We start from the raw sequence: 21,175 nt of genomic DNA on the forward strand, positions 1-21,175 counted from the left end.
CTTAAACATTCGGCATTTTCAGTTTTGTTTATGAGCTCGAGTGTACGTTTCATACCCCCACTGGTTATGCCGCAACATGGCAATATCCAACTTTATTATGTGTGTTCCATGTATTGGACATAATCCTAAAGTCTATATGTGAATCACATATTTAGTTTACCATCAAAACTATTTCCTTCATAGATATTTCAATTGCATTTCACCTAGAAAAGTCATTAGAAAAACTTCTCTAAAAGAACCCTTCATGAAAATCATTTTAGAAAACTCTTTACTTAATTTTTCATGTTTATTAGTCGACCCATAGACTCACCGGTCGACCAACCTTTTTGCTTCAAATCTTTTAAGCACAACTTTATTTTTTATAAAATTAGTCAACTGAAAGTTTTATCAGTCGACCGGACATAATGTCTGTTTTCTGGAAAATTTAGCAGCAGTCGACTGAAGGGTTTATCAGTCGACCGATCAGAATGTCTGTTTTCTGGAAAAATTTAGCAGCAGTTGACTAAAGGGTTTATCAGTCGACTGATCATAAAATTAGTCAACCGAAAGTTTTATCAGTCGACCCGACAGAATGTCTGTTTTCTGGAAAAATTTAGCAACAGTCGACTGAAGGGTTTATCAGTCGACTGATCATAAAATTAGTCGACCGAAAGTTTTATCAGTCGACAGGACAGAATGTCTGTTTTCTGAAAAAATTTAACAGCAGTCGACTGAAGGGTTTATCAGTCGACTGATCATAAAATTAGTCGACCGAAAGTTTTATCAGTCGACCGGACAGAATGTCTATTTTCTGAAAAAATTTAGCAGCAGTCGACTGAAGGGTTTATCAGTCGACTGATCATAAAATTAGTCGACCAAAAGTTTTATCAGTCGATCGGACAGAATGTCTGTTTTCTGGAAAAATTTAGCAGCAGTCGATTGAAGGGTTTATCAGTCGACTGATCATAAAATTAGTCGACCGAAAATTTTATCAGTCGACTGATCATAAAATTAGTCGACCGAAAATTTTATCAGTCGACCGGACAGAATGTCTATTTTCTGGAATAATTTAGCAGCAGTCGACTAAAGGGTTTATCAGTCGACTGATCATAAAATTAGTCGACCGAAAGTTTTATCAGTCGACCGGACAGAATATCTGTTTTCTGGAAAAATTTAGCAGCAATCGACTGAAGGGTTTATCAGTCGACTGATCATAAAATTAGTCGACCAAAAGTTTTATCAGTCGACCGGACAAAATGTCTGTTTTCTGGAAAAATTTAGCAGCAGTCGACTGAAGGGTTTATCAGTCGACTGATCATAAAATTAGTCGACCGAAAGTTTTATCAGTCGACCGGACAGAATGTGTGTTTTATGGAAAAATTTAGCAGCAGTCGACTAAAGGGTTTATCAGTCGACTAATCATAAAATTAGTCGACCGGACAGAATGTCTGTTTTCTGGAAAATTTAGCAGCAGTCGACTGAAGGGTTTATCAGTCGACTGATCATAAAATTAGTCGACCGGACATAATGTCTGTTTTCTGGAAAAATTTAGCAGCAGTCGACTGAAGGGTTTATCACTCGAGTGATCATAAAATTAGTCGACCGAAAGTTTTATCAGTCGACCGGACAGAATGTCTGTTTTCTGAAAAATTTAGCAACAGTCGACTAAAGGGTTTATCAGTCGACTGATGATATTATGAGTCGACTAACTACTATTCCAGTCGACTAATTTTGCCGTTTTTCTGTAACTTTTTAAAAGGGCGTGTCTTTTCATTCATTTTTTTTTTGAATATGTGAACTAGGACCAAAATAAGGGGTTGAACTGAATCTATATGTTGAGCACCTTAGATCGAACTCATAGTACATGAAATCAGGGGCCCTTGGGAACTGAATCTATTTCTTACTCCAAAATTTTGGGTACTTTTTAAAAGGGCGTGTCTTTTCACTCATAGTACATCCTGAACTAGCTGCAATACCTAGAACACATTGATAGCTCCAATCTCCTAACCTCTAAGTGACTGGAGATCATTGAAACACCTTGCTCACATAAAATATAATATTGTCTCTCGAGGCTTGTACCACCTACCTCTCAAAGTATACCATAAATCTAAATGAGTTACAAAATTCTTATTATGGGATTTTGTCATTTCATGTACCTCATATCATTAAGCAATTTAGGGTTCAATAATCCTAGTATCCCTTTAGAGCAATCCATTTGTAAGTACAAAACCCATTCAGTTGTTGCTCGAGTGTTTTTAGCCCATACGATCACTTTACCTTTGAAGGTGAACATAACATTATAAGTGTATATAATGATGTATTTCTCATGGTACAATGCTCCTTTCGCATCGAGCCAACAAAAGTACATGCATGCTTATATTATATCACAAATCATACCCACCATATGCCCAATGGCACTATATAGGCTGTTTGAACTTCTGGCTCCAACATGAGCAACATAAGTACAAATCATGTTATAACTTTCACATAAAGTGTTTCTTGGTCTATACTTGGACAGATATGTTATAACTTTCACATATGTTTCATCTATGTTTAACAACTTGATCAAAACATGAAATTGGATGAGACTTGGCAGCTTTGCCTTTACTAATGCCAATACTAATATGTGCCATCATATTGAAGAGGTCTGCAACTTGCACATTGTTAAACGTGAGCCCTAGGTTGTTTGCATCTTTTAAGCTTAGTATCTAAAGGAGCCTGAAATTGTTTTTTCATGTGGCAGGGTGTTATATTCGATGAGGAAGAGAGGTTCAAACATTTCTTCAGTGTCAAAGCAAACATTTGAATACATTTGTTCACTTCTGAGGGAAGATCTCATTTCAAGGCCACCATCAGGCCTCAAACATTGAAGGCAGGCTTCTTAGTGTCAAGAAACAGGTAGCTATAGCTCTGTGAATGTTGGCTTCAGGGGACTCCCAGTTATCTGTTGGAGATGCATTTAGTGTTGGACAATCAACAGTTTCTCAGGTAACATGGCGTAGTTCATTGAGTCCTTGGAGGAGCGAGCAAAACACCATCTACAGTGGCCAGATGCCAATGCAGTAGAGGATCAAGGCCCATTTCAAGGCAGCCTTTGGAATGCCTAATTGTTGTGGTGCCATCGACGCTACTCACATCATTATGACCCTTCTAGTAGTTGAAACCTCAGAAGAATGGTGCGACCTTGAGAGAAACTATAGTATGTTTCTCCAAGTGGTAGTGGATGACGATGAGATTTCTGGATATTGTGACTGGTTGTCCAGGAAGCATGACAGTTTCTCAGCTCCTGAAGTGTTCAGGATTTTTCAAACTCTGTGAAAGTGGTGAATGTTTGAACGGTGCAGCCAAAGCATTGCCCAGTGGAGCACAAACATCTCCACTTCAATGGTGAACTTCAATGCTAAGCACAAGCCTGCAAGGCAGTTTGCAGAGAGAGCGTTGGCACAGTTAAAGGGTAGTTGGAGAATTCTTCACATGGTTGTGTGGAGACCTGACAAGCACAAGTTGGTCTGTTGCCTCTTGCACAATATCATTATGGACACAGGTGACACTTAAGGCCGACTGTTGCTCTCTCTGAGCACCATGATCCAGGCTACAAAGAGCAATGCAGCCAGCAAGTGGATACACATGGTCATTCCATGAGAAACAATCTGTTGTACTGTTTATCATCAGTATAGGAAGTCATACTGGGTTGATCACGCAACATGGTACATGCAATCTATGTTTGTCCATCAGCAATTCTCTTGCTATATATAATGGACCGTAAAGTTGCATTTACACTATCAATATTCCAAATTATCCAAACAAAAATGTACAAATGATTTTGTAATCCCCTTATTGCCAAAATTTCCTTGCAAATTGCGCTGCTAGAGCAGAATTGACATATGAATAATCTCTTCAAATTCTAAAAACGAACAGAAAAATCAGACCAACATTTTCCAGATAATTTTAGGAAAATTCCATTTAGGGGACCACCTTTTTCCCCTAAACCCCAAAAAGAGTCACGTTTCTGAATTTCCTGATATGGGCCTCTGTTGTTCTGAAACTGTAAAAGGAGACCTACGCTTACAATTGATCATTTACTCAGGCTAAATCCCAGTTAAATTGAGACAAATTACTAAAATGCCGACCCTTCTTTTTTTTGACGAGGGAAAATAGACAAGTTTCACTTTCAAAGGGGCAATATTTTAGACCATACGGTGTGGACAGTGCTGATTTTCAATGTTTTAGGCCATATTTTGCAAATCAAACCTTACAGATGTGTCCAACATGATTTATTAACTAGGAAATTGACTGTTGGGTAGTGTTTTTTCTGATTAAAGTGTTCGATTTTATAAGCTTTGAAATTTATAAAAACTTCATTTTGTTGAATTTTTAAACTTATGTAAACTTGCTCACATGTCATATTTGGATGATCCAAAAGTCGATTCCTGATAAAATAATCATATAGATTACATGTGTAAGGTCATATTAGAAAAAATAAACCAAAACATGAAAAAAATGAGAAATTAAACCTATCCATTCCCTCCTACCCAGGTAGGAAGAACCGATCACTCCATTTGATCAGTTCATCCATTCTGGGTCCATATCCACACATGCCTGAGTCCCAGCCTACTAACATCCCTACCATTGAAGGTATGGTTCCCCTATGCCATGTGATGTTGGACCTGGACTCAGAATCGGAATTAACACTTAAAATTCAGATCCAGATTCAGTGCAGATCCAACCTGTTTACAGACCTGAGAGTAGAGCTGGAAAACAATATGAGCCACTGGTGGTTCAGCTTGTGATCAACTCCTAAAGAGCTTACTTAAACTCATGAAATAGACTTGACAAGCTCAACATAAACAATAGGCGTTCGGCTTCGCGTGTCTTGTATAGGCTCATTAAGTAACAATAAATATATTATAGATATATTTTATATAAGAGAATTTGAACATATTAGGCCCTATTTCCCGTTCTGCCGCATTCTGCCCTATAGTTTTAAGTGTTATATGATAGATCTGAACCGTTAGATGTGTTTAGCATTATCAATTTAGTGGGAATCAACTCTTGGATCACATTTTTCAATCAAAAAAAATGTTTTTATGAGCCGGAAAAAACTAATACCTTCATAGCCATTGATTTTGAATTACCCAAAAAACCTGTATACAGGTCAGATTCTGGCGATCCAAAAGTTCCTTCTCACTAAACAAAACCTATAGATCACATCTACGGTGTTAAACATGAGAAAAAATACTTAAAACTATGATTTTTTAAAGGGCCTAATGAGACCTAACTAAAAAGGGGGCCTAACAAACTCATTACTCTTTATATAAAATAAAAAGTTAAAGCATTTAGATTTGGGGTAATGCCTGCTATCCTTGAGGGAAAGAAACCCCAAGTGAAAAAAATATAATATTTTTATCTCTTTTCAGCATTTTAGCACATCTGCTCCAGAAGTGTTCCACATATTAAGTTTACTAGAAACTGACCCTTGGATCATGTTCTTCTGACATATATGTCTGATCTTACGAAGGTTGAAAATCAACGGCTTACAATGTACCAAAATTTCAAACCTCAAAAGAACATATTTTATGTTAACTCTTACTATTTTGTCCATTCTGAACACATCCATGAGGTCAAATTTGGACAAAACAACCTCTCCCTATGAGTTTAAACTAAGGGGCTCCTTTAACCATGAGGGAATGTTATCCCTTTAGATTGCAAGCAATAGGTTTAGATTTTAAAACTTATCGCTTTGAACATTGAAACAATGTATTTGTTTTTTTAAAAACAGACCAACTCGAGTTTGGTTTAATAGATCCAGAGTTCAAGTGCTATTATTTTTAGCTTTGAAACAATGTATATTTTTCTTATATATATACGAGCTAGCTCAAACCCAGCTCATTCACCTCTAGCTCATCATGAGCTTGAGATGGGCTCGACTTGCCACAGCAACTAGCTAAGCTTAAACACCTCATGTTTGGTTTGTTTGGCTCGTTTACCATCCCTTCCGGCATCATATTTAAATTTTTGAAGCCAGTCGGTACTCTATCCGAAACCTATGTCCGATACAGTCAATGCGGCTCGCTAGTCGGTCGCACAATTCGAATCGGTCTCCTTTGAGTCCCAGTCTTCAAACCGGTCGCGTCTATTCCCCGAATATGCGTTGCAACACCATATAAGGCAGGCACCATCTTTGTGCCTAAAGCCGACGCTTTAGCTCTTGAAATGCAATCCCATCTTTGGTCTCATCGATTCCACCAAAAGATGCCAATGGTTGAGATCCTCAACTCACCTTTCTGGTAATCCCTCCAGCCACCAATCTCAAATTCTTTTTTGATGGTGTCTTATAAGAATGATGAGTTTTTGTCAAGATTCTTTTGTACCCATTAGTTTTTATGAAGTCTAGAGGTGGATTTCTCTCTGATATGCTTATTTTCTCAATATCCGTTTTATTTTGCCTTTTTCAACTTGATTACATGCATAAATTGAAACTTGGTATCTTAAATTGGTCTCCTTTATAAGGATTTTTGAACAATTTTTATTGGGTTTTTTGGGTTTATGATGGTGTTTGATGTTTCTTATTACTTTAGGGATTAGTCCTCTTATTTTGAAGATTTGCTTAAGTTGGTTTTGTACCGTTGAAAAATTCCATGGGATTTAAGGGTAGAAATGATTGTACCCTTTGATATGGAATACATTTTGGGCTTGATCATGAACGTGGTGTTTTTGGGATTATGATGGGTATTCTTCATTCTCTGGTATATTTTTGATGCATTGGTTCTGTAATGTTTCTGAATTGCTGAAGTTGGTTTCTACATACAAATCTTCGTGCAGTTAGCGGATACTTATCAATCATGCTGCTGTTAGTGCCGTATTGCGCTTTGATATGCCTTTGCATCTCTACATTTCCTTGCCATTTTATGATTGATCAGACCTTCGGTTGAATGTTTGCACCACTAGTAGGTGTTTTTGTTAGGCTTTTGGCACTTTGTAATTTGTATTGGGGTTTTAGGTTTATGATGAGATTGATGCTAATACGTGCATTATCATGTTATGTTGTGGAGTTGCTTTACAGTGTTTTTTCAAATTTTATTTGATGAAGCGCTAGATTGTTATGTTGTTTCTTTTTGCAGTTAATGGGGGTTGTTATGCTCTAACTATTAGGTTCCTACAAACATGAAATTGTGGGTATCATGGCTGAAGTTATGTTTGTTCCAACTAATTTAAGAAGATTACATGTGGAAATAAATTATAAGAACAGTGGTTGCATCTTTTGAGGCCAAATACACACTAGAATACAATATCTATGTGATCCTTAAAAGGAAGTTGAAATTTCTTCACATGGTGTAGATGTATCAAGTTTTTACATCTATGAGTTGTAGCTATAGAGTTGAATGCAGTAGGAAATTTTCATGCTAAGTTGTTCACATGAAGAATTTGGCAACTGGGTGAGGGTTTTGAAACTGTGAAAGTGAGGTGCTTCCATCTTTAATGATTTTAGATGGTGAGAGGAGGTTGAATCAGCAGAAATAAAACAATTGCAAGATGACCTGCTGGTTGCACATCTGATAGAGATTTAAAATTTGGCAGCAGTCTAAAAGAGCTCAAGCTACAAAAGACACCTGGGAGCATCTGGAACATGTCCAACTGATCTAAAAATGCTTGCTTATATCATCTGGAGCATACACTTTGTTCAGCCAGGCAAAGAGGAGTGGCATTTAGCAATTCAATTATTACATGTCTAATATATGAGATGACTCAGTGTTGGTGGAGTGCAGTGGAATCTGAGGCACAAAGGGGATTCTAGATAGTCCACTGATATTCTACAGTTTCATTGTTTTTTTTTTGGACCATGGTCCTCCACCAATAATTTTTAGATAAATTATTTCTTTTTCACCTTGTTCAAACGTGTTTATTGTTTACCACAATTACTTTTGGTCTTTGAGATTTTTCATGAAATGATTCGATTGTGGTTATGTAAAGCTCTCTTCTCCAAATAGAAGAGAGGACCCAGCCACCTCTTGTGGTTGCTTCGGCTGAAAATGTTTAATGCATCTATTTCTGATGCAAATATTGCAACCACCATCATCTGCCAAACAAAATAGCATAATGACATCTATAGAGCTTATTAAAAGTCTAGCAGCCTGCACTTTCTACAATAGGTCTGATTCTCCTGTCATATGCCTTCATTTTGTCTTGGATCTTTCTAAAAGTAGTTATTCTATATCCTACTAAAGCTGTCGTTTGTTTTTCCTAGGATATTGTTAAACTCAAAAAGGTTCCCTGTGCTAAGATCCTATTTCAAAGGTTTGTGTTTAATATGTACTAAATAAAGAAATCAACGACCCCGTGATAGGCAGAAACACTGTTAAGAGGTCGATCCACACAAGAAGGAAAACCTCACTCACGTTAGGATGAAAACACTCACATGCACACAGTACACAAAGATTTTAGTGTGGTTCGGTGAGAACGACCTATGTCCACAATGCCTCTCTCTCTCTTATTCAACATGAGGGAGAGTGATGCAGTGAGGGTGCCAGATTCCCTGGGTACTTGGGGGGGTCGGTTCAGAGGAAACCACGATCTCAGCGTGTGCAGAGTACAGAAATCGAGATAGAGAATAGACCACCGATTCAGTGGTGTAAACTGAATGCTTGCTTTTCTTTATTCCAATAAGAATCAACTTAATAAAAGAAATCAACTGCATGAACTGTAAACGAACCACTAATCCTAGCTTAACAATGGAAAACTATTGAAAGGGAATAACAGGGAAAAGAAAATAAGAATAGAAAAGAGAAAGCTACGGTTTGTCTTCGATATTCTCCCCTGCGCACGAAACCCTAGAGGGTTTTTTAAAGACTTTGGCTGGATCCAGTTATCGGGTCCGACCCCGGACCCGATGCCGCTCCTGTGTGTTGCTGGATCTGGAGCTATCTGACCCATACTCTCTGCGCTTGCCTGGCAGTGGTATACGGTGGAGCCTCCCCTTCATGTCTCGGAACCAATATCGGAATTGGATCCACTGCTTGGATCTGATTCCCAGAGTGCAAATCCAGTCCCCTACGTGGGTCACGCTGTATGGATCCGGGTCCATCCGGCTTTGCATCATTCTCCCCTGGTTGGGAAAAAGTTGGCTCTGACGACTTATTGTTCTCACAGTAGGCATTTAGATCATACACAGTAAATGTAGGAGAAAAGTGCCAATTTTCGGGCAGCTCAAAGAGGTAAGATCGGTCTAATAGGTTCGCAAGTCGGGGAAGCCCGGGCTTCTTGGTGGGAAGAAGGACTATCTTGAGGCCCTGGAAGACAAATGTGTACGTGTTCCTACGGCCGTCATGAATAGTCTTACGGTCAAACTGCCAGGGATGCCCAAAAAGGATGTGACACACACTCATAGGGGCCACATCACACCACACCTAATCGTGGTAATGCTCCCCCATGGAGAATCGAACTAGGCAATGCAGGGTGATGGGTACCTCGTTTCCTTTTTTGAACCACGCCATTTTATAGGGTTGTGACAATTTGTTTGTTGTTAAGTTCAAGGCGGACACAAGACTCTCGGACACCATATTCTCACGCCCCAGTATCAATGATAACATTACATGCGCGCCCCTCACAGTTGCACCGGGTTCTAAAAATGTTATTCTGCAACCATTTTGTCGGGGTCGACTCTCGGGATGTGGTCAAAACATGACGGATGGTTAACAAATTTTCAAGGCTGCCATCAAACTCTACGACTTTCATCCCGTCATTTTCCTCAACAGGTGACTCACCCTCGCTCTCACTATCGGATGCGGACTCGACAATGCCCTCTACTAAATGGGTGTTCTTACTCATGGTGGGACACTTGGACACAATATGACCTAACCCTTAGCACCTAAAACAACGAACGATAGACTCAGTGGGCTTACCTTTGGATCTGGTGTGGTATGCGGGTCCAGACTGATCGGGTTTACTAGGGTCGACTTCTGGAGTGGGCGTTGAGTCTTCTTTCCTAAGGGAGCTCGCTCCTCTGGTTGGGAAACTCGACTTGGGTTGACCGGACTGGTCACTACGGGATGTCCTATGTTCCTGCCTCCTTTTCAGTTTCTCCTCCACATTCATGACGTAACTATTGGCCTGATCCAATGACTCAATTCTGATGCAACTGAAATCGTCAAAAATAGCAGGACGAAAACCAGAAATATACCGAGTAGAGGCTAGAGAGACACGACGGTGCTCAGCGACATCGTGGTAGTACAAGAAGAACTGGACGACATATGACCAATCGAAGAACTGCTCTGCATCGAATCGACCTGCGAACTCTGGAAGCTCCAACTTCACCCCATACGTGAAGGGGCGCTCTAGTGCTCTCTGTTGTCGGGTCTCCACCATTCTTGCAGGATGCTCGTGCCAGAAGGTGTCATCGTCCCATACTGCTTCATCTCCGTGGTACTGTTCGCCTGGCTGCTGGGGTTGACGAATTTCGACGACCTGTTGTCGGCGCTCTGGTTGCGCCGGTCCTTGCTGAACGTGCCTCGGTCTGGCGGGTCCATGGGCGGGAGCCATCTGTGGCCGGCGTTGTGGCACCGGTATGACAGGATGTCCAAGGTAAGGGGGATGGGGCTGCCTGGTCTCGGGCTCTAGGTGGGTAGGAATGGGATAGTATAGGTCTGGGTTATGGGTTGGATTAGGGTAGGGGTAGTGGATTGGGTTTGGTACTGAATTCTGGATTTGGGTTGGGTTAAAGGCTTGGGCCTCGTAAGGGTGCGGGTTTTGGGTAGTGTAATACTGAGATGAATGACCCGATTGGATCTGAATCGGGTCAAGTCCTAAATTACTCGTCGGACCCAGATTTGGATAGGTTGGATCGGGGATCGAGTTGTGGGGGTAGAAGACTTGGTTTGAACTCGATCCACGATCCATATGATGCGTCCGGGTCCGATATGGGTTTGGGTCGGCACTGGATCCATTTTGTGGGACAAAACTAAGGGGTTGGGTCTGGTTTGGGGCGAACCGCGAACCCAATCCAACTGGGTAGGTTGGGTAAGTAGGTTCAGAACTCGGACCCACTCCCGGGGACCCAAATGATGGTCCACGAGACCCGGGCCCCATGTTCACGAACTTGGATCCGGACCTTCTCGGGTCCAGACCTGTCCACACGCCCCCCCTGCTCCCACTCGTGGGTCTGCCGCCTTACGGCTCCCACGCACGGGCTCAAGGGGGAAGGTCACATCCTTCCCAAGTCGGACAGAAGAACCTGGGTCCCCTGCAGTGCTCAGGGGGACGTCGGGACCCTACAGGTCCGACCCCCCTTGTGGTGCGGGCTTCCCAGTGCAAGGCCACGATCCCTGGCCTGGGGCAGGACCCAGCATAACGCTGTGGTCCTGCAGCTCGAGCCCAGCCTATGATGCCGTGGCAGGAACTCGCTGCCATGACTGAGGTGTTGTCACCCCTTGCTGATTCGGTGGGAGAGAGTCTGGAACTGGGCGATCCACAGTTGTAACAGGGTCCAGTTGGAGAGGGTGTACCGGATGAACACTGTTGCCTCATGCATCCCTGTGCAGAGTCTCTCCAATGTCTTCCCGACGTGCCGCGAACTGGAGTGTTGACGAGGCTGGATCGACGGCGGCAACACCATCGGATTTGTTCGCGCGTGAGCCTAACTGGTTCAATCGCACCTCATGTGCGTCTACCTTGGACTCCAGTGCTCCCAACCGTGCCTCGATCCCATCCATCCGCTTCGACAAGCCGGTGACGTCTCAGCTGACACGCAACAGATTCCCGTCCATTCGGGTCATCATCTCCATCATCCACGACATCTGACCGTCACTGTCGGTGTCCTCCTGTTCCTTTCCCTTCGCCAGATCGATCCTCACGGTTGGTGGCACGCTGTCGGCGACGGAGGATGCCCGGGGCTCTGATACCATTTGATGAAGTGAGGGTGCCGGATTCCCTGGGTACTTGGGGGGGGGGTCGGTTCAGAGGAAACCATGATCTCAGCGTGTGCAGAGTACAAAAATCGAGATAGAGAATAGACCACCGATTCGGTGGTGTAAACTGAATGCTTGCTTTTCTTTATTCCAATAAGAATCAACTTAATAAAAGAAATCAACTGAATGAACTGTAAACGAACCACTAATCCTAGCTTAACAATGGAAAACTATTGAAAGGGAATAACAGGGAAAAGAAAATAACAACAGAAAAGAGAAAGGTGTGGTTTGTCTTCGATATTCTCCCCTGTGCACGAAACCCTAGAGGGGTTTTTAAAGACTTTGGCTGGATCCGGTTATCGGGTCTGGCCCTGGACCCGATGTCGCTCCAGTATGTTGCTGGATCTAGAGCTGTCTGACCCGTACTCTCTGCGCTTGCCTAGCAGTGGTACATAGCGGAGCCTCCATGTCTCGGAACCAATATCGGAATTGGATCCACTGCTTGGATCCGATTCCCAGAGTGCAAATCCAGTCCCCTACGTGGGGCTGTATGGATCCGGGTCCATCCGGCTCTGCATCAGAGAGGCTCTCTATTTATAGAGAAAATTTCATATTTGAAACCAGTATGTTTCCTTCTTGAGAAGGACTTTGGATTACATAAGGGGTCCCTATTGTTTTCAAACTCATTTGCACTAGGAACTCATAACCTGGGATTTCCTTGTTGGACTTGCTACTGCCTTTGGTGTCCACCGTGAACTTGCTCTCTTGAGACGTTGGATATGGATTTAATCGGATAGGACAGCATGGATTTTGGTCACGGCCTGGATTTGGTTCATGTGTCTTGACATCCCCCCGCAAGGGGAACGATTCGGGAGTGACGTTGAGCTTGGATCTTAAGTAATTGAACTGTTGGACCGCAAAAGGCTTGGTGAGAATGTTTATGAGCTGGTCATTGGTAGAGACGTGCTGTACTGCAAGGTCACGGGCAACTACCTTGTCCCGCACAAAGTGAACGTCAAGCTCAATATGCTTGCTGTGAAAAGTAGTATGTGCAGCAAGGTACGTGACAGAGACATTGTCACAATAGATAATGGGGGATGCAGAAAGACGATGACCAAGTTCACAAAGAAGGTACTAGAGCCACATGTATTCAACAACTGCATTGGTAACAAATCTGTATTCAACCTCGGTGCTAGAGTAGGAAACAACTGATTGCTTCTTAAAGCTCCAAGAGATAAGGTTGGGGTCCAGATACGTAGCATAAGCGGAGGTGGATTTGCGATCATCCAAGGACCCAACCCAGTCAACGTCAGCATAGATAAAAAGTCGGCAAGAATCGTTTGGAGAGAACTGCAATCCATGTTGAATTGAGTATTTGAGATAACAAAGGATTCACGTGACAACGGTCTAATGGTCGGTGGTAGGAGCATGCATAAACTGAAAAACGCGGTTCACCGAAAAGGACAAATCTGGCTGAGTACGGGTGACATACTGGAGAGCGCCAACACTGCGATGCATGGAAGGATTGTTAAGGGGCGTCCCAGAGAGTGCAGGAAGCCAAGTGGAGGATGCCATGGGAGTTGACATAGGTTTGACATCTAGCATGTTTGTCAGCATAAGGAGCTCAAATATATACTTTTGTTGGGAGAGGTGGAGACCACGAGAAGAGCGAACTGCCTGAATACCCAAGAAATAATGCAGATCTCTAAGATCCTTAAGAGCAAACCAGTAACCCAAATAGCGGATAAAGGAACAAACCGCCGTAGAAGAGCTGCCTGTGACAAGAATATCTACATATACCAAAACATATAAAAGAAGGCTGCCACAAATGAGGATAAACAAGGAGGGATCCATGCGGGAGCTGTGAAACCCATGGTCAGTGAGGACCATACTAAGTTTCTAGAACCAAGCACGAGGAGCCTGACACATGCCATAGAGAGCTGACAAACATAATTTGGATGATGAGAGTCTTGAAAACCAGGTGGCTGAGCCATAAATACTAATTCTTCCAAGTCGACATTGAGAAAGGTTTTATTAACATTGAGCTACCTGATAGGCCAATGATGACTGACGATAATGTCAAGAACGGTACAAATGGTCGGGGGCTTGATCACTGGGCTGAAGGTCTCAAAAAAATCTAGCCCCTCTTCTCGATGAAAGCCTTTTACAACGAGACAAGCCTTATAGCGCTCGAGAGATCCATCTGCACGGCGTTTTATTTGGTAAACCCACTTATAACCAACCACATTCTGACTTGGGGGTGAGGAGGAACAGCAGTCCAAGTGTGGTTCTGAACAAGATCCTGATATTCTGTAGCCATGGCCTGTTGCCAGTTAGGGTCACGAGAGGCTTGTTTATAGGAAGTGGGTTCAAGGTCAACAAAGAGTTCGACATAATGAGCAGTGGTGTAAAACAACCTGCACAGGTGATCATATGATGAGTCTGCTGGGGAGGAAGAGGTGAAGATGGTTGGGGTAAGCTTAGGTCAACAACCAAGGGTATGCTGGACAATACAGGAGTCGGGGAATCAGGAGCTGATGAAGACCCGACAGGAAGCAGGGCAATTGGGTTGACGCGAAGAGGACCAATAGGTTACCATAGGCTCAATAATGATAATCGGTGGAGCAAGAGTAGCTATCGAGTGGGTGTCAGGTTGTTTAGGAGGGAACTGGGTTGAAGCGGGTGACACCTGGAGGGGAAAACGGTTTTCATCGAAGACAACTTGACAGGAGATGAGAATTTTTCTAGTAGTGGGATCTAAGCAAATGTACCCATGGTGAGTAGGATTGTAGCCTAGAAAAACATGAAGTTTGGATTGGTATTCTAGTTCATGAGATCAACAAGGTCTAAGATTGGGATAACAAGCACAACCAAAGGTTTTCAAGAAACTCAAGTTTGGTTTTTTCTAGAAAAGAATTTCAAGAGGAGTTTTGTGACCTAGGTTGGGGGTAGGAAGACAATTAATTAGGTAAAAAACTGTAGGGAAGGCATAGGTCCAAAAACGTGCAGGGACATCTTCATGTGCCATAAGGGATAGGCCAATTTTGACAACATGCCTGTGCTTTCTCTTAACCCTACCATTTTGCTTTTGCATGTGAGGGCATGACACACGATGTTGGATCTCACATTGACTTAGATAGGGTGCCAAGGCAGTAAACTCTCCATCACCATCAGATTGGAAAAATTTAATTTTCTTACCCATAGTGGTTTCTGCTAACTTTTTTATTTTTTGAAAAGCACTATACACATCAAATTTGTGAGATAGCAAATATATCCATGTATGCTTTGAGAAACCGTCAATAAAAATCACATAGTAACGCAGACTATTGTTTCTTGGTACAAGGGCAGGTCCTCAGACATCAAAATAAACAAGCTTAAGTGTTCGTGTGATAGGGTTAGCAGAGTTGGCAAAAGGCAGTTTAAGTGACTTGCTCGTTTGACAGGTAGGACAAACACGCAGTAAATTTTTATTAATAAAAGGCAATCCAAAATGATTAATAATTGTTTTAAGTTTCTAACAATTCTAAAATATGGATGGCCAAGTCAATTGTGCCACTGATCCAATGAGGCACGTTCACCAACATTCGCATGCTTATTGCAATCACCAAAATTAATAGAGTATAATTTGTCTTTACTCATGCCCCGAAATAGCTCCTTTCTGGTCCTGCTATCCTTGATACAACAAAATTTAGAGTGAAACTCAAAAATCACTCCATTGTTCTGTGTGAATCTTTGAACAAAAAGCAATCACTTAGTAATCTGAGGAACATGCAAAATATCTTTCAGCAGGATATTAGAAGAATTCAAATTAAAACAACTATTGCCAGTATGAAGGATGTGTAGACCTTTACCATTGCCAATTTTCATCGAATCATTGCCATGATATTAATTGTGGATGTTCAATGCATTTAGATCTGGAGACACATGATGTGATGCTCCGGAGTCGGGATACCAAGCATCACTGTTGTTCCCTAAGTCAAAGTTAGCTGAGTAGATGTGAGGAGGATCGCCTTTAACCTAATTTTGTGCATACAAGTTGCACGCTTTGGCCGTGTGCCCACTTTTGTCACACAATTGGCAGACCTGCTGGCCGTAGGACTGATCCTGACTTTTTGATAACCACGGCTAGAATTATTTTGATAACCACGTCCTGAAACCTAGTTCTGCTGAAACTGACCAAATCGTCCTCTATTTCTTCCTCTGGAATGATTATTATTAAAACTACCTCTTTTACTATGATTATTGTTGCGATAATTATTATTTTGTTGAACCACATTGTCCTCTACATGACTATTTTTCTTCACTTTCAAGAAGTTGAGCCTCATGAGATAATAATAGATGATGCAGTTCGCTCATGGTGATGGGCTCTATACGGGTGAATACAGACGTGCGAAAAGAAGCATATTCATGTGGCAGCCCTCTAAGAATATACATCACCATTTCATCATCACTAACAGGCTTGGTAGCCATGGTCAACTGGTGGCCGATCACAACAATAGATCTGTCACCCTTATGTAAAGTTTGCAGTTGTCCTTTCAACTGCATAATTTTGAAACGAGAGTGAGCAGAATAGCCCTCTCGTAATTCCTTCCATACATCAAACGATGACCTCAAACCAATCACCTGTGTATGCACATGTTCAGTAAGTGACTAGATTATCCGGCTAAGAAGAGCTTGGTCTCATCTTTTTCATGAAATAAATTCAGGATTCAAAGAGCTGATTCCGTTTTGAATAATAAACTGATTTGTGTAGGGTTTTGATTCATCAATGAACCCTTCCAAATCATGTGATATGGGAAGAGTAAATTGGGACTCCCAAAGCATATAGTTTTCAACAGTCAACTTGGTGAAGGCAAAACAAATGTCGATGAGACAAAAGAACTTATCTCAGACGAAGACGACTCCATCCTGGATGGTGCGTGCAACGGAAACAGTGAGGCCCTTATTGATTCAGTTGCCCAAGTCGCAACTCTGATGCCGTAAAGAAATCAACGACTGCGTAATAGGCAGAAACACAGTTAAGAGGTCGATCCACACAAGAAGGAAAACCTCACACACATGTTAGGAAGAAAACACTCACATGCACAGTACACAAAGATTTTAACGTGGTTCGGTCAGAATGACCTACGTCCACGATGCCTCTCCCTCTCTTATTCAACGTGAGGAAGAGGCTCTCTATTTATAGAGAAAATTTCAGATTTGAAACCAGCATGTTTTCTTCTTGAGAAGGACTTTGGATTACATAAGGAGTCCCTATTGTTTTCAAACTCATCAGCACTAGGAACTCATAACCTGGGATTTCCTTGAGCTTGCTACTGCCTTTGGTGTCCATTGTGAACTTGCTCTCTTGAGATGTTGGATATGGATTTAATTGGATAGGACGGCATGGATCTGGTTCATGTGTCTTGACACTACAGTCCTCAGTAGGTAAATGTCTGAGCAAATTCAATTTGATAAGCTGCATCTGAAGAAATCCATACTTCCTTTTAGCTTTTGACCCTTTCATAGAGATGATTTTAGAGAAGCTTCTTTTGCTGGCATATTGTATTTGCAGCTAAAGTTGTTGCTTTCACAGAAAGTCAAGTTTAGAACATTACCTTTGCTGGTCAAATTTTTGAAAACTCAAGGTTCTTGCTCTCACATGGATGATTTTAGAGATATGACATATGCTGATACAGTATTTTCGCAAGGAGTTTTGAATGCCATGTAGAGGTGTGAATGTTTCTTCAACTGAAGGTGACATATTCTTATTATATAGGCTAGAACCACAGAATATGCTGTGGGTATCATTTATATTACCTGATTTTCTGATTCTGGGAAGGAATATATATTCTGGATTAGATAATTATGAAGATGCATCCCACAGGTGGTGTTCTATTGCATGTTCAACTTTGTGAAAAGATGGTTGGAATCCTCACGATATGACATATCTTGTCTAGCTACGACAGATATTATTATTCACCATGAATTGATGCCAACATGCACTGCACTCTACACATTGCTACATCACTCTGTGTTGTTGATGTTGCTGACACAGTGGATTATTGTCTTTGACTTTTTGGATCCATAATTACTGCTTCAATACTTCAGATCTCTCATAATTAAATAATGCAGTGTAGTCTTTTTCTCTGAAAATATTCCTTTAGTTAGAATCATTCTCAATCAGTCTGTTATAGCCAGCGAAACTCATAGGACAAGATCGTGAGATAGATAAACATCAAAGTTGTACAGAATGCCATGAAGAAATTCATTACACCTGGTGGATTCTAGCTAAATATTTATCCACAGGATGCCATTTTTTCGCTATCATTCAGTGCCAACCATTGCATGGGTATCTGCACCAATCCAAACATGCCTGTGTGCTTGTGAACACATACAAATAAATGAAACCTATACTATTCAATACAGTATCTTTAAATGAGCTTGATCCTTTTCTTCGCTGACGAGAAGATGACTCCTGCAATCAAGCACCTAATGGTCGTTATGCATTTAGATGACATGGTATTGTCTTGGTTACCTATTTTACATGTGAAAATTTTTGGCCAGGGCCTAAAGTCTAGATTCTATACTGCTGCTTGGCACTAATTCTCTGTATCTCTTTGTATGAAATTTTGTTTTCAGTCTTTTCGTGGTGCAGGAATTGAGCAGTCGAGTTTTCCAGAAACCAGTAAGTTTGACTGCACTTTAGCTGAACATTGGGCTGTCTGAAGCATCTAACTGGCGTATAGGTGATCCTGGTAGTATGTCTGGCCTGATTGATGGTCTTCCAGATGCTGTTGCACTTCACTGCCTTGCACGTGTTCCCTTCTATCTCCATCCCCAGCTGCAGCTTGTCTGCCGCTCATGGAGAGCTGTCCTCCGCAGTCCTGAGCTATTCAAGGCTCGGATTGAGGTTGGGGCAGCTGAGGAGTTCCTCTGTGTGGCTGCCTTTGAACCGGAAAACTTGTGGCAACTGTATGACCCCCACCGAGATATTTGGATGACACTTCCACCTTTGCCATCTAAAATCAAGCTCCTTACAAACTTTGGGGTTGTTTCTGTTGGTGGAAAATTGTTTGTGCTTGGTGGTAACAGTGATGCTGTGGATCCACAGACTGGGGATCATGATGGGATTTTCCCCACCAATGAGGTGTGGTCCTATGACCCAATTCTTCAGCGGTGGAGCTCACGTTCACCAATGTTGGTTGCCCGGGCCATGTTTGCTTGCGGCGTGTTAGATGAGCAGATAATTGTTGCCGGTGGCTTCAGTGACTGCAGAAAATCCATCTCCAGAGCAGAGATATATGACCCTGACAAGGATATATGGGATACAATAGCAGATCTTCAACACACCCATAACTCAGCTTGCACTGGGGTAGTGATCTCAGGAAAGTTCCATGTGTTGCATAAGGGATTGTCGATGGTGCAGGTGCTGGAATACTATGAGAATCGTTGGGTGGTGGAAGACTATGGATGGCTGCAGGGACCAGTGGCTATGGTTGGTGGGGATCTGTATGTGTACAGCCATGGCATGATCATTCAACAGGCAAAACGACAGAGGTCAAGGAAGGCAGTCGCACTAGCAACTGATTTGCAAAGCAGGATTGGATTTGCACCGGTTGGACTAGGTGATGATTTGTATGTCATTGGGGGAGTGGATGGTCCGGGACAATGGAACCTTCCAATCAAGTTGCTCTCTGATGTGGATGTTCTCGATGTGAGGAGTGAGAAGCCGACATGGCGACAAGTGTCTCCAATGACACGGTGCCATGGAACTGTAGTTGGATGTACATTGCTGAGGATTTGAGCATGGGGAGTGGCTGTTCATGGTCTTTTGCATCTGCTTTTTGCTCATTTTCCTCTATGGGGATTTGATGTAAGAGCTTGTGTTTTGCCTGTGATTGTATGTCATACACTTTGGGTTCCGCAAGGGTTCACTGTTTGGCACATACAGGGACAAAGCACCATTTTGAGTGGTGGAATTGCCACGGGTATCAACATCAACTTTTGTTATATCGATGTATGAGCTGGTTGATTTACAGTTTGGTAAGTTTATTTTGTTGAGATGCTGATCATTGAATTGATATGGAAATGACTGCATCTTTAGACTGGCTTTAGACTAGGAGGTGAAATATGCAATCTTTGGCATACCATACATGATTGAATGTGTGTGTGCGCGTGCGTGCATGCGTATGCATGTGTGATGAGACACACAAACACTGATTTTTGGATTTTCTTATCTTCTTGTAATTGCAAAACACAATAAAAGCACTTTCTCAAGAAGATTCATGAAACAAGACGAAAGAGAACCGGTGCTAAGATTCATGAAACAAGGTACATTAAAAATGATATTAAGCTCGACTTGTTTTTGATTTATTCTCTCAATAGAATGTATGTGAAAATGGGAATTTGAAATTGCAAGCCAAGTATCTGCTGATATGTTTGAGAGTACGGGCTTCTCATGGAATGCCATTATCACGTAGGAATGGGGTTAGTGTGATATTATTTTCTTTCACAGGTGAAAGGAAGGAGTTTTATTTATTTATCTATTTATTTTTTGAAAGGAAAGGAAAGGAAATAGTTAACCACCATGTTTTTACGCTTACTGGTGTTTTATCTGCATGTTCATATACAAGTTTGCTAGACAGCGGATAGAGGCTCTCTGTTATCATGGTTGGAAGCTACCGATTTCAGCCCATGATTGACCGTAATAGGAGCAAAGGTGTATGGTTAATCTTATCGTTGAACTCGGTGTGTAGATAGGGCTTATTAGCTAGTGAAGTGCAGGTGTACGTATTTGGTGTGTCTTGCTCCGAAATTACCTTCTTATAGGCCATGTAATATGGGGAGCAATGCATGTAGCGATTATGTATGTTACATGGAGGTGTTGTAACGAGTGATGTCACTAGAAATTTTTTGAGGTATGCGTTAAAAGAATTAGGAGTCCACTTGAAAAAATTAAGAATTTGATTGAATCTTGTAGGCCATCATAAAAAATTTATTGTCATGTATAAGGAGGAGAATACGTTGAACGAGCATCAACAATAGTTGCTTTTACTGCTTATTTAGCACATCTATGCTTAGTTTTGTATGTAATTAATTCATGGCGTTCCATTTGTAACCATTCAAACAAGAAAAGAGATTGATTCATGAAAGTTTATTAATTGAACTCCCTCTCTCTCTCTCTCTGCAACAAAAATATGCGATTGAAAAAAAACATAAAGATAGTCATTGGCAGTCATCAAACCAATTCAGATGGCAGTTGCTTTAAACAGTCAACTATGAGATGAACCCTTGATGTTCCCACCACAACCTTT

The 21,175-nt window shown here is 41.7% G+C and overlaps 2 pseudogenes across 2 annotated transcripts; both read left to right on the forward strand.

Annotated features, from left to right (window-relative positions):
* LOC149829303 (protein ANTAGONIST OF LIKE HETEROCHROMATIN PROTEIN 1-like) overlaps positions 1-3,656 on the forward strand; it is a 32,765-nt pseudogene extending 29,109 nt beyond the window's left edge.
* A 2,521-nt stretch (positions 3,657-6,177) lies between these two features.
* On the forward strand, positions 6,178-19,997 carry LOC149829304 (F-box/kelch-repeat protein SKIP30 pseudogene; annotated as a pseudogene). 2 transcript variants are annotated; one of them, XR_016434434.1, is made up of 2 exons: positions 6,178-6,266; positions 18,501-19,997. The product of XR_016434434.1 is annotated as an F-box/kelch-repeat protein SKIP30 pseudogene, transcript variant X1 (transcript). The 2 variants fall into 2 exon arrangements; XR_016434435.1 differs by having other exon boundaries at positions 6,179-6,266; positions 18,517-19,997.
* The last annotated feature ends 1,178 nt before the right edge of the window (positions 19,998-21,175 follow it).

The sequence above is a fragment of the Nuphar pumila genome, chromosome 9 (assembly GCF_984573655.1).
Source record: "Nuphar pumila chromosome 9, dmNupPumi1.hap1.1, whole genome shotgun sequence".
NCBI classification, from domain to species: domain Eukaryota; kingdom Viridiplantae; phylum Streptophyta; class Magnoliopsida; order Nymphaeales; family Nymphaeaceae; genus Nuphar; species Nuphar pumila.